The sequence below is a fragment of the Tachysurus vachellii genome, chromosome 8, assembly GCF_030014155.1.
Source record: "Tachysurus vachellii isolate PV-2020 chromosome 8, HZAU_Pvac_v1, whole genome shotgun sequence".
NCBI classification, from domain to species: Eukaryota; Metazoa; Chordata; class Actinopteri; order Siluriformes; family Bagridae; genus Tachysurus; species Tachysurus vachellii.
The window spans coordinates 16284564-16296344 of NC_083467.1; the positions used below are offsets into that span (position 1 = coordinate 16284564).

The window sequence follows — 11781 nt, forward strand, 5'->3', positions numbered from 1 at the left end:
CACCTCCTGTCATGTTTATGCGAGTTTGGAGAAAACCCAAAGACAACCCACATAAGTTGGGGAGAATATAAGAAACTCCACACAGACAGTGCAAAATAATTTTCCAGAATTTGTCAGTCAAGGGTTTTAGACATTATGATCTAACTCTGTATAACTCCTCTTTTCACTAATGTTTCAGAAGATTTAGGAGTATTTGGGGTTATGCTTTACCACTGTAGCTGTAGAAAGAGGAATTGTTTCGGTTTCTGACATTTTCTAAGTAAATTTTTTTTAACATTATTTCACCTTTTTGTTTCAGTGTTGGAACATTGAGTAAATATTTATAAGAACAGACTTTGTCTCCTCATTTATGTCTCATTCTTAAGCCTTTGTTCATTCATTCATTCATTCGTTCATCTTCTACCGCTTATCCGAACTATCCTCGGGTCACGGGGAGCCTGTGCCTATCTCAGGCGTCATCGGGCATCAAGGCAGGATACACCCTGGACGGAGTGCCAACCCATCGCAGGGCACACACACACTCTCATTCACTCACACAATCACACACTAGGGACAATTTTCCAGAGATGCCAATCAACCTACCATGCATGTCTTTGGACCGGAGGAGGAAACCGGAGTACCCGGAGGAAACCCCCGAGGCACGGGGAGAACATGCAAACTCCACACACACAAGGTGGAGGCGGGAATCGAACCCCGACCCTGGAGGTGTGAGGCGAATGTGCTAACCACTAAGCCACCGTGCCTCCCGTAAGCCTTTGTTGTTAATGGATAAATGTTGTCGGTAATTTTAATTTTTAATTAGTCAAAATTCAGCATGAATGCAGTTGATAGAGATTAAAAGAAAATGTAAATTTTAACCTAAAAATTTAGTGATGCGAATAATACATTTGTGTTAGCACCATGTTTGGGACCATATTGGAGTGAATGTATTTGTCAGACCCCTGTTTATGAATGACTGGATTTGATTGTGAGCATGTGTATATGTGAGCCTCTATGTCTTAGGCTTAAATATCCCAGTATGTGTGAGTCAGTCAGTGATAGATACCTCTGAGAGGCAACAAGAATACAAAGTCAATAATAGTGCCCTTGAAAAGCCAGTGTGCAATGGATCTAGTTCTTCTAAACACAGTACAGTACACATCCCCAATGTCACACACCAACAAATACAGCAAACACACATGCACTGGGTTCAAAATGATTTTCTGGTTTAAGGTCTTGCCAAAATACCAGGGAATTACAATACAATAGAGAATAGCACAAAAGAGGAGAAAAGGAGAGATCCAAAGAGGAAGAAGGTTTAAAGTACACTATAGAACATATTTAACATTTTAAAGTTAGGCACCATTTAAAACTACTGTATCACATACTGTAGCACCTCAATACAGTTTTCAAATGTCACCATTCAAATATGTACAATATTGCTCTGAATATTTATTGATATTGAATACATTATAAGGCCAAATATATATGAACACCTGCCCATCACACTCAAAGAAAATATAAAACAGGATGTCTTCTTATGCTGTAGCATTACAGATTCCCTTCAGTGGAACTAAGGAAACCAAGCCAGGTCCAACATGTCAATGTATCTGTACACAAAGTGAGTGCTTGTCAAATCCCTATAACCATAGACTTAATTCTAAAGGAAAGCCTTCCCAGAAGAGTGGAAGTTATTAAAGGGGGTACCAGATGTAGAATATATGTTTAAAAGCTCATATGGGTGTTATGGTCAGGAATTCAAAAACATTTGTCCATAAAATAGTGTGAATCTATAACTCAGATGATGAGCTAATTTATAAGTTGCTCAGGAGCTCCTGGTTACACCATTCCAATTACACTCTGTAGTGTTTACAATCATTTATATTCACACTCTCTGGTGTCACCCAAATGAGGATGGGTTCCCTTTTTAGTCTGGTGCCTATCAAGGTTTCTTTCTCATACCATTCAAGGGAGTTTTGAGTTATTGAGGTTGGATTAAATTAAGTTGACCAAATAAATTAAAGTGATAAATTGTCAAATAATTAAATAGTGATTAAATAGTCTATAAGATCTTAATAATAAAATGAATTAAAATGATAATGGTGGAATGTATTGGCTATGCTTCACAGATCATTGGGGGTCCCAATTATCCACTGTAGACAAAAAATATTAGTATGGAATAAACTTTATTTTATAAACAAATCCGTCAGTACTTGTTGTTTATATATTTTATATAAACTTTATAATCACCTGTTCCCTTACAAATATCACTATTTTCGGTGATCCAATTTGTAGATCTTGATTTTTTGAGTATATAATACAGATATAAGCTTGTCTTTAGTCTATTTTGAATTCATCTGAAATATTGAAAGATAGATAATGGTCAGTTCACATTGTTTTTGTGACTCCGTCTGCTGCATTACAGTATTCAGATGATTTGAAGGTTGTCTACTTTAGAATGTCTAAATAAATGTTTATAAAAAAGAGTGTAAGAAAAATAGTTAAATGGAGGAACAGACTATTAGGCAGATGGTGACAAGATAAAGAAACACTAGATAAAGAGTGTGGGAGGAAGTGTGGGACCAATAGTGAAGGTGTATGAGCAGGTGACCCCCTGCAGAACATCATCTCTAAGGTGCAAGAAGAAGAGGGAAATGCTGTAATGAAGATGGATCATGGCAATGTCTTTAGTCTTCATTCTGTTAACAGCCAGCATATGGTTATATTACCACCAGTGCTCACCTCACCCCTCCTTCTACCTGCAACACACACGCACACACACACACACACACACACACACACACACACACACACACACACACACACACACACACACACACACACACACACACACATTATTTGCCTTGTTTGTCTGCCTGGTTAATATATGCTGGAGAAAATGTGCCAGTGTTGTAGTTCTGCCCTAACAGCCATCCCCTGTGGGACACAAACATAGCAGCCCTACGCTACCCACTTCCACACAATCGAGATATCGTGTGTGTGTGTGTGTGTGTGTGCCAAGCAGATCTTAGGGTCTCAAGTGACGTGATGTCCTCTATGAGATGGAATGTCATTCTCTGCGCTTGCTGCTGTTCCACACACACACACAGACACACACACACACACACACACACACACATACATGGGGGACTTTTTACATTTTCCTAGTCGGTTCTTGTTTCCTTGTTTCTATACTGTTGTCTGAATTTTGAAATCCAATTGTGAGATGCAGACACATGATGCAATAAGAAAGTTAGCCATGAGATATATATCACATGTGCTTCTCTTTATGTGTGATCTGTGCACAACATTTATCTTAAGAATTATTTGATTTCCTCATAATACGAGGAATCATATTATAATGAAAAATCTACTTAAATCCTAAAATGTTCAGTTTATTATTCAGTTATTCATTTAATTTTTTTCTGTCTGGATAGACCAACAAAAAGTGTTCAATGGAGTAATAAAAAGAAATTTTGTGACTTTTTAAACATTATTTAATGCATTTTAAAATTAAATGCATTTCTGAATTGTAAATATTCTTTATATAAATGTTGTATTTTCAAATACTCCAAACTACTGTTATAGATGCTTTGCTACATGGTCAAGGTTACTGCAGTCCAAATGGTGTTGTTCTGAAGATAGTCAAGAGATGAGCTGTAGTCAAGAGGATGCTTCATTGCCTATCAGAGTAAAAGGGAATGTGTGAGGGTCTTGTCATAGTGATCCCGAAAGTCATCCATCTGATTCGTCCATCTGATTGAAGTCCCAGTGGATTTTCTGCACCAGATGTTGTTGTGGGTTCAGTGACATCAGCCATTGGCCTTCACACCAAAGGCCTGTTCTGGGGCTAAAAATAGCTAAGTGGCTATGTAAGCTAGGCCATGTGTTAACTCCTGTACCAGCTGAGACCTATTCCAAACTGACTGGTGTTAATACCAAACAACATATAAATCTGCATATCACCTCATCCTGGTCAAAATAATAAAATATAATAAATGTGTATTCCTTTACTGATCCTGGAAGTTTAAAGAGGCCACCATTATAAACAATCATATGTTTATCATTAAGTGTTTGAACACTGGGAGGGTTCTGAGTGGCAGGTAATGAGTGAGGCAGATGAGCACTTGAGTGATAGAAGTGATAGAGTCATGGAGAAGGAAAGAGGTCGACTGCATGACCTGGGTATGTCTGAGGTTCAACATAATGACTGCAGCCCCAGGCTGACAGGTTTACCCTTTCTTCACCTCAGAGGGCTACACACCCACACAGACCTGGTTGAAAATAATAAACTCCACCATTACCTACTCCAAATAGTTAGGATTTGCACACTATGCAGTTAGTTATAGACAAATAATAATATGCTACCTTATTCTGGTCTGCATAACAAATAGTCTGACAGCTTAATGTTATATATTGTTTTAGGTTTCAAAAAGGGTTTCTAAAAACAGTCTGGTTTTGGCAATTGCAGTGTTAATTAATCATCTGAATGGTTTCTTGTTTCATGGTCCACATGAGTTCTTCTATGAGAATGCATATGTCAGTAAGAAATCATAACACAACATATCTATTCATAACACTTCATATCTTCATGTAGTTGGATCCTCTCATTCTGAATGGGCATAATAAACAGCATATGAATTTAGATAGATGGTTTTTAGAATATGAAATTCTTCGGGTTACCATAACTACCATAAAATATTATGCGTAATGGAAAAAATGTTAGTAGAAAATCTAAACAATTCCCAGTCAGCAATCATTAAAACAATAGATTTAACTTGGTTGATGTTTTACTGTTTAATGCATTTTAGTACAAGAATATTAACTATATATCTTATTACTTAATGGGCCACTTGATTGGTTTTGATGCTATGTGTTGCAAACAGTAATAAACCATGTGAACTCTTATCATTTGATCTTATATAATTCATGATTCTGAATACATTTTTACAGTCCTCTAAAATTCTTAAACCAGCTTCCAATACCAAGTTAGCAAAACATGATCATTGTAAGGCATTAGGGTACATATGGCAAAGCAAGGGTTAACAGCCTGCTGAATGGAGCTGAACGGCCTGCGGGTCGTGGCACCAGGCGGCTCCCTCAGTGCAGAGCGCTTCTTCACGAGACGAATAATGGCAGGAAGAGCAAGCCTCCACTAAATCATGCCAGCCAGGGAGGGGGGGCCAGGAACTTGACCATTTGCCCATGATGTGCAAGCTCCTGTTTCCTCCCTTCTCCCCCATCCATCCCCAGTGGAGCAGAGAGAAGAGGAGTGCAGCAGGCTGCAAGAGAAGTGTTATGGCCCAGTGATCTGCCTGGTGTCAGCTGGTGAAAGAAAAACGTAATTCAACACAGATTTTACATTGAATCATAACCTTGTAATAAATTATGAAAAGGTAAATACACCGTGATTCACATTTACAAGTGAGAAAAAAACTGTGAAACCAGATGTTTAAAAAAACCTTACAAGACAGAAGTTATCATCTTGGTCCTTTCACCACTTGACCTGGTTTTTAAGTGGTGAGATTTTTTTTGGCCTTTGATGGGTGAACTTGGATATCCTTCAGTTGAGTGTGAGTGGTTGGAACAAGAGAGAAAATAGTTTGCCAGAGGGAGTTTCCTGTGTTGGCTGAAAGAACCTTTAACATGCTGCTCAGGCTGTTTTGATACAATGGTAAACTAGGAGAAACTGAGCAGGCCATCTAGAGGTGAACCAGAGAGTATGGAAATGTTCTCATCATCTTATTTCCAAAGCAATGTGCCCCTTACATCTTGCTCTATATTATAATTATTTATTTTCACGGTTTCCTCAGTTGAAGTTCATTATTAAGGGCAATTATTTAAACAATTAATGCAAGGGCAGGTATTATAGTGTAATTGTTTGAATTTTTTCCTTATTATTTCATAGTAGGTAGAAGTTAGACACACAGATAGTTTGCCTATATTAGATAAAATGATCTGAGTGGATGTATGTTCATGTCTTTTCATCTTTTCAGTCTTAGACAAATCCATAGCGTTAGGTAAAATGGAGGTTGCTCTTTGTGGCTTGCAGCGATGGGAGCTGATGACCTTTCACTGTCAGTGTGCAAGATGACAAACGAGCAGCGCTGGCTGACCATGTTGTTCACGAGTTTGTGAGAGTTCACCGGCTGGTCAGTGAGGGCAGCACGCTGCACAGCACCCTACACAGGACACGCACACACTTTAATTGATAGATAATGGTCAGAGATATATGGATGCAGAGCTGCAGATATGGTCTGTAGTAATGTGATAGCTGGGGGAGACTTTCAGGGTTGTGTGTGTCTGGGTCTGAGAACAGCAGCACATGGATTCTGTTACATTTTAGATGAGAACAGTAAGAATAGCAGACAGTGTGTGAGTCTGTCTGTGTGTGTGTGTGTGTGTGTGTGTGTGTGTGTGTGTGTGTGTGTGTGTGTCTGTGTGTCTGTGTGTGTGTGTAGGCACAGGAAGTTGAAAGCAGTGCTGGTTCTGATTTGGCCTCAGGCTGGACACACTGTCTGATTCTTAGAGTCAGCTCTGAAATCAATCATTTGTCATTTCAGGCCATGGCCACAGCACCCCTGAGAGGTATACGTGTATATGTATCCTGTGATCCAATTTTGGCTCTATTCCTAATTGTAATGTTACTGCCTAGTCTGAATGAATGGAATTAAATCTGGACAATTTTGTTCTTTGTCAAAATTTGCTTCAATTGCTTTCCACTTCAAACAGATTGAATAACAGCTCTTACAGCCAAAGACCTTTTCCTGTGTTAAAAGAATTCCACAGACTCAGGCTTGCAGCACATACTTTTAATGAGCATTTTTTATTCCTGAATGTTCTACAGAATGAATCTACTGAAACCACACCAACTTAACATTGTGTACTTGTAGTCAAAATGGTCATCATTTTAACCAGCATGTCTGGCATTTTAAAACTCATTCAATACACCTAACCAGTTAACTTTGCTTATAAATGTCATTAAAAATACTAAGATAAATGGCTGGATACAAATCATGGACCATTCCAACAGATATATGAAAATACTGTATAGAGATATACATTCTTTTACATCTAGTGAGGAAAGTGTTGATGCTTTCCTGTTAAAGATTATTTTCAACATTCACGTGAAAGTGAATGTGCACCCCTGCTGGAAGCTTTAGCGCAGGAAAGCCTGAGATCATTCTGCACTAAATTAATTGTATTAATTGAGTGGAGCTAGAAGCATAGACATGTGTGGGACGTTCTGCTTGTTTCTGCTTTCCATTGGCAGATTCACTAAACTGAAGTGACTCTGTCCTCTCTTCATTTTGACTGTGCACATTATCCAACATACAGAACCCTGGAAGCAAATCGTGAAACAGAATAAAGTCTGCCACACATGCTCTACATGCAGCTTAATTCATGCTATACTACTGTACTCTAGTGGAGATATGTAATAAATCAATAAAGCTTTAGACATTCGATAAAATTAAATGGGTGCACAGAGTTAATCTGATCTTATGCAAACGTACATTATTTTAAAAGCTACCATTAAAGCAAGAGTGTATATATCAGCGAGTAACACATAATCAGTCTACGCTAACATGGTGCACACACACACACACACACACACACACACACACAGAACATATAGGCCTATACATTTTCATACAGCAGGTTTAATAAAAACAAAGCTGTGCATCATGTTACACATAGCTTTAAAAAGGAAATGTTATATGGAATTAGTCAGGTTGGAGTTTGGTAATACAGCAAACTGACACTTATTGTTGTCTTTTTTCATGCTAGCTTTAGACCAACCATACATAACTGCACAAGAGGGACTCCTAAAGCAAATGTTCTGACAATAATGAAAAGACCCAAGCACATAAGATCATCACACTTCAATACCAATAAGCCCTCTCAAAAGTAAATGTTATACACTGTCATTTTTTGCCATAATAGCTTAACTATTTAATACAACAGCTTTAACGTTGGCAGTAAAATCTTAAACACTGCATTAATCAACAGAAATGACCTCAGTAGTGGTGCTTATACTCTCCAAGTCTGAGAATTGGATGATATGCTAGACTTGGCTGCATATAGGCTACCATCTTGTGTGTGTCTGTGTGTGTGTCTGTGTGTGTGTGCTGAAGATAAATCCCCTGTGTCTCAGCACTTAAATGTACATTGCTGTACACCACTTAACCCTGCTAATCCACAGACTTTGGAAGGATTGGACTGTAAGTACTGTATTCCCTCTAAAGAGCCCTGCATAGTGCAGCATAGTTTGAGGCTTACTCACAGCCATGAGTGTGTTCCAAAGCAATGGAAAACAAAACAGCATGAGCTATAGACTCTGAAATGACCAGAAATTAAATACACTGCAAATTAAGCACCTTCATTTGTTTTCTAGGATGAAATAAGCACTAGTAATTTATGAGCAAACAAACTATTATTGTTCATTTTTAAAAGGTGTCCAAGTCGATTATGGCCCATGCTGAAATATGCAGAGGTTAAGGTCTGAGGAAAAATATGAATATATAGTGCTGACAGATAAATATAAAAAGCTTGTTTCACACTGTGCTTTACTGGACTAAGAGATGAGCAGAGACTCCCTCCAATGGAGAGCAGAGAAACTGCAGCACATTCCCCTATACCCACACAAAGGCCCTCACCGAGACAGCAGTTTCCTATAGCCTGCCATCTTACAAGGGCTGTGCATCATTCACCAGAAAATAAACACTATGCACAGAGATTAATCTAGCAAATATTGCACCTAGACTTCCATAAAAGGGGTCAGTATTTGATTGCATATAGTAAAGAAACGGTATTTAGCCAAAACACTGCAATACATCACCCTGTGCTATAAATAAATGATAACTAATAATGCGAACCAATGGTAGAATGAAACAGAATACATGTACAATATGTAAATCAGTTTATAATATATTTGAGCAAAATCTCTCCAACGCACAAATACTCCACACTTTTATGACAATAATAGGATTTTTTTTTATATTATTTCATTATAAAGCAGCTACAAACACATGATTCTCTAGTGTTAGTGATTAAAGAATAATTCACTATTGAATACATTAGGAACCCAGAGATAAATTATTAAATTTTATAATTATTTTATATTCTTTATTTTAAGGAAACAGGGATATGTTAACATATTAATATTATGAAATATTAAAAGGTGAAGTTGAAATTAAACTTTCTTTTATACAACTGTCATTATTTTTTAACCTAGTTCATAAAATTACTGTGTGCGTGTGTGTGTTACCTGACTGGTTGTCTGGTCTGATAGCAGTGGAATGTGAGTAGTCCCATGGCATTGATGTAAAGCAGAGAGAAGCAGAAGCATTTTTCCCTAATGACAATAAAGATAAGAGAATTCCTCACTGCATTCAGCCACAGGCAATGAGAGAGAGAGAGAGAGAGAGAGAGAGAGAGAGAGAGAGAGAGAGAGAGAGAGAGAGAGAGAGAGAGAGAGAGAGAGAGAGAGAGAGACAGAGAGAGAGAGAGAGAGAGAGAGAGAGAGCACAACAAAAGCAGTAACCGGTAGCTCATAAAGCTACTTATGCCCTTTAACCATTATACAGGAGGCTTTCATTTCTTTAAGTATGTGCTTAAAAAATAGCAACTGTGCATGTATAATGGCTGTACACTGAAAACACTGTCACTACAGTAAATTTATAATACTGTTCCGGGTTTCTGACCTGGGAAGAATTAGTGTGTGTTACTCCTTTTACAGTTACTCAGTCCTGGTATTATTGAACTATAAATTGTGGGAGTTCCTTAAAGAATGATGAAAATATAATACATATTTAACTATTTATTCTGTGTGTATAGTTACTTGGATAAGGATTGTTAACATTTAGCAATGTAAGTACCTATTTAATTTGTTCTCAACTGGCAGTAAAACAGTAATTTCCGTCTTAGAACACTGATTCATGGTTGTAATATTTAACCAATTAATTTCATTAGTAACGGTCAAGAAAAGCACTTGGGTTGCTGGAGTTGTTGTCATGGCTACATAACGACACAGCCTACAAACCTCTGACATCACTGGTACTTTGTTTCTGACAAGAAACATTCTAGTGCTTTTTTCTAGTGAGTTTTTATTTGCTGGCTGAGAACCAGCTATTTTGTAATGGAAAGATCTGTAACATTTATTCAATTAATTTTTTTTATCAAAAGTGACTTGTAATTGATATAAATAAAGTCCAACCAAGTGGGGGCTAAGAGGCCAACAGTGGCTCTCTGGTAGTACTGGATTCACACAGACAATCAACTAATTATTCTGCCACTGGCACAGAAATCAAGGTGCACCAGCTGTTGGCTGTGGAAAAAAGGCTATTTTGTTTGGTTGTTTTGTGGAACCAAGTAGGCCAGTGGTGATGGAAATCCAAGTCACTTTTGCACTTCCGGGGGGAATTTAGATGGTTTCCTATTTTTTAAAGGTTAGATTCGGGTATAGGCAAAACATTATTGTGAGTGTACATGAAAGAGACAGAGAAAGCGTGTGTGTGTGTGTGTGTGTCTGTCTGTCTGTCTGTGTCTGTGTGTGTGTGTGTGTGTGTGTGTGTGTGTGTGTGTGTGTGTGTGTGTGTGTGTGTGTGTTTGCTGGGGGGAGTACCAATAGCAGGAAATCATGCCAAATGAACACTTCCAGCCCAGCTCCACTGGCAGCTGTTACTGAGAGTATCTTTCATTTTACAAAACTATTTATTACACACACACACACACACACACACACACACACACACACACACAACACACAAGTGATCCAGTCATCACTCATCAGTTAGCACAGGTAAACACAGAACAATGGATAAGGATGCTCTAGTGATGCCCCCTTGGGTTGGTGAATAAGAGGATGGCAAGAGAGGGGGTTCAGTGTTGTGCTTTTGGGATCTGGCAGGATGTGGGCATCTTTTAACACTCTGAACCTCTGATTTAAAACTACATATGACTGTTTCTCTCAAACAAGCACACATGCACACACTGTACAAAAACATATTACGGAAAAAAAAAAAACACGTCATGCTGTCATCAGATAAACACAGTGAGTGATAAGTGAGCTATTAGGATCACTTCAGCTGCTGTGTACTGCTTTGTCAAACCTCAAATTCCACAATGACTTATTACCTTTCACACACACGCAAACATTTCTTCTTCATTTTCTCAAGCATGTCAACCGCTATAGACACTGAAGAAGTAGAAGAGAGTTAGAACGAATGTCACGCTAATCTAGCTTAACCACTAATATTTACAAGAAGCGTCTCATTTTCAATATTACTGTCAGCACACACTGTATACACATATACAAACATACAAATCTATTTGTGAACAGAGAAAACGATTGACACAGTTAATTTGACCCACTTATTTTCCTCTTCCTACACTTCATTCCAATAGCAATGTACAGCTGCCATTCAAATCCTGCAGAAACAAGTCTGCCACCAAAATATTCATTATTTACAATATACAATATTTACATTAGTTCTGGAACTTCATTAGCTGTGTGTCTGAACAATTGTGTAACCTGTGATTTATACATTTCAAGTGCAAGGAACTAAAATTTTGTATCACAAGACATTTTCACAATTTAGAAAAAAATTGTCTTTTTGAAAACAATGTGTCTGCTTAACAACTGCAACAACTGAATTATTTATTTATTTATTTTTTATTTATTTGTCTAATATTTTATCCTCAAAAATAAAGACTGATTTGCTGTACAGTCAGTTACCTCATTCTGCTAGTAACACTGGAGTTAATCAGTGGAAGAGTGCTGATACTTGACAATACTCGCAT

The 11781-nt window shown here is 37.8% G+C and overlaps 1 long non-coding RNA gene across 1 annotated transcript; it reads right to left on the reverse strand.

Annotated features, from left to right (window-relative positions):
- Positions 1-4761: 4761 nt before the first annotated feature.
- On the reverse strand, positions 4762-9379 carry LOC132849753 (uncharacterized). The gene is made up of 2 exons (XR_009648926.1): positions 9248-9379; positions 4762-5304 (listed from the first exon to the last, which is right to left on the reverse strand). It is a non-coding gene; the product is annotated as an uncharacterized LOC132849753 (long non-coding RNA).
- Between the last annotated feature and the right edge of the window lie 2402 nt (positions 9380-11781).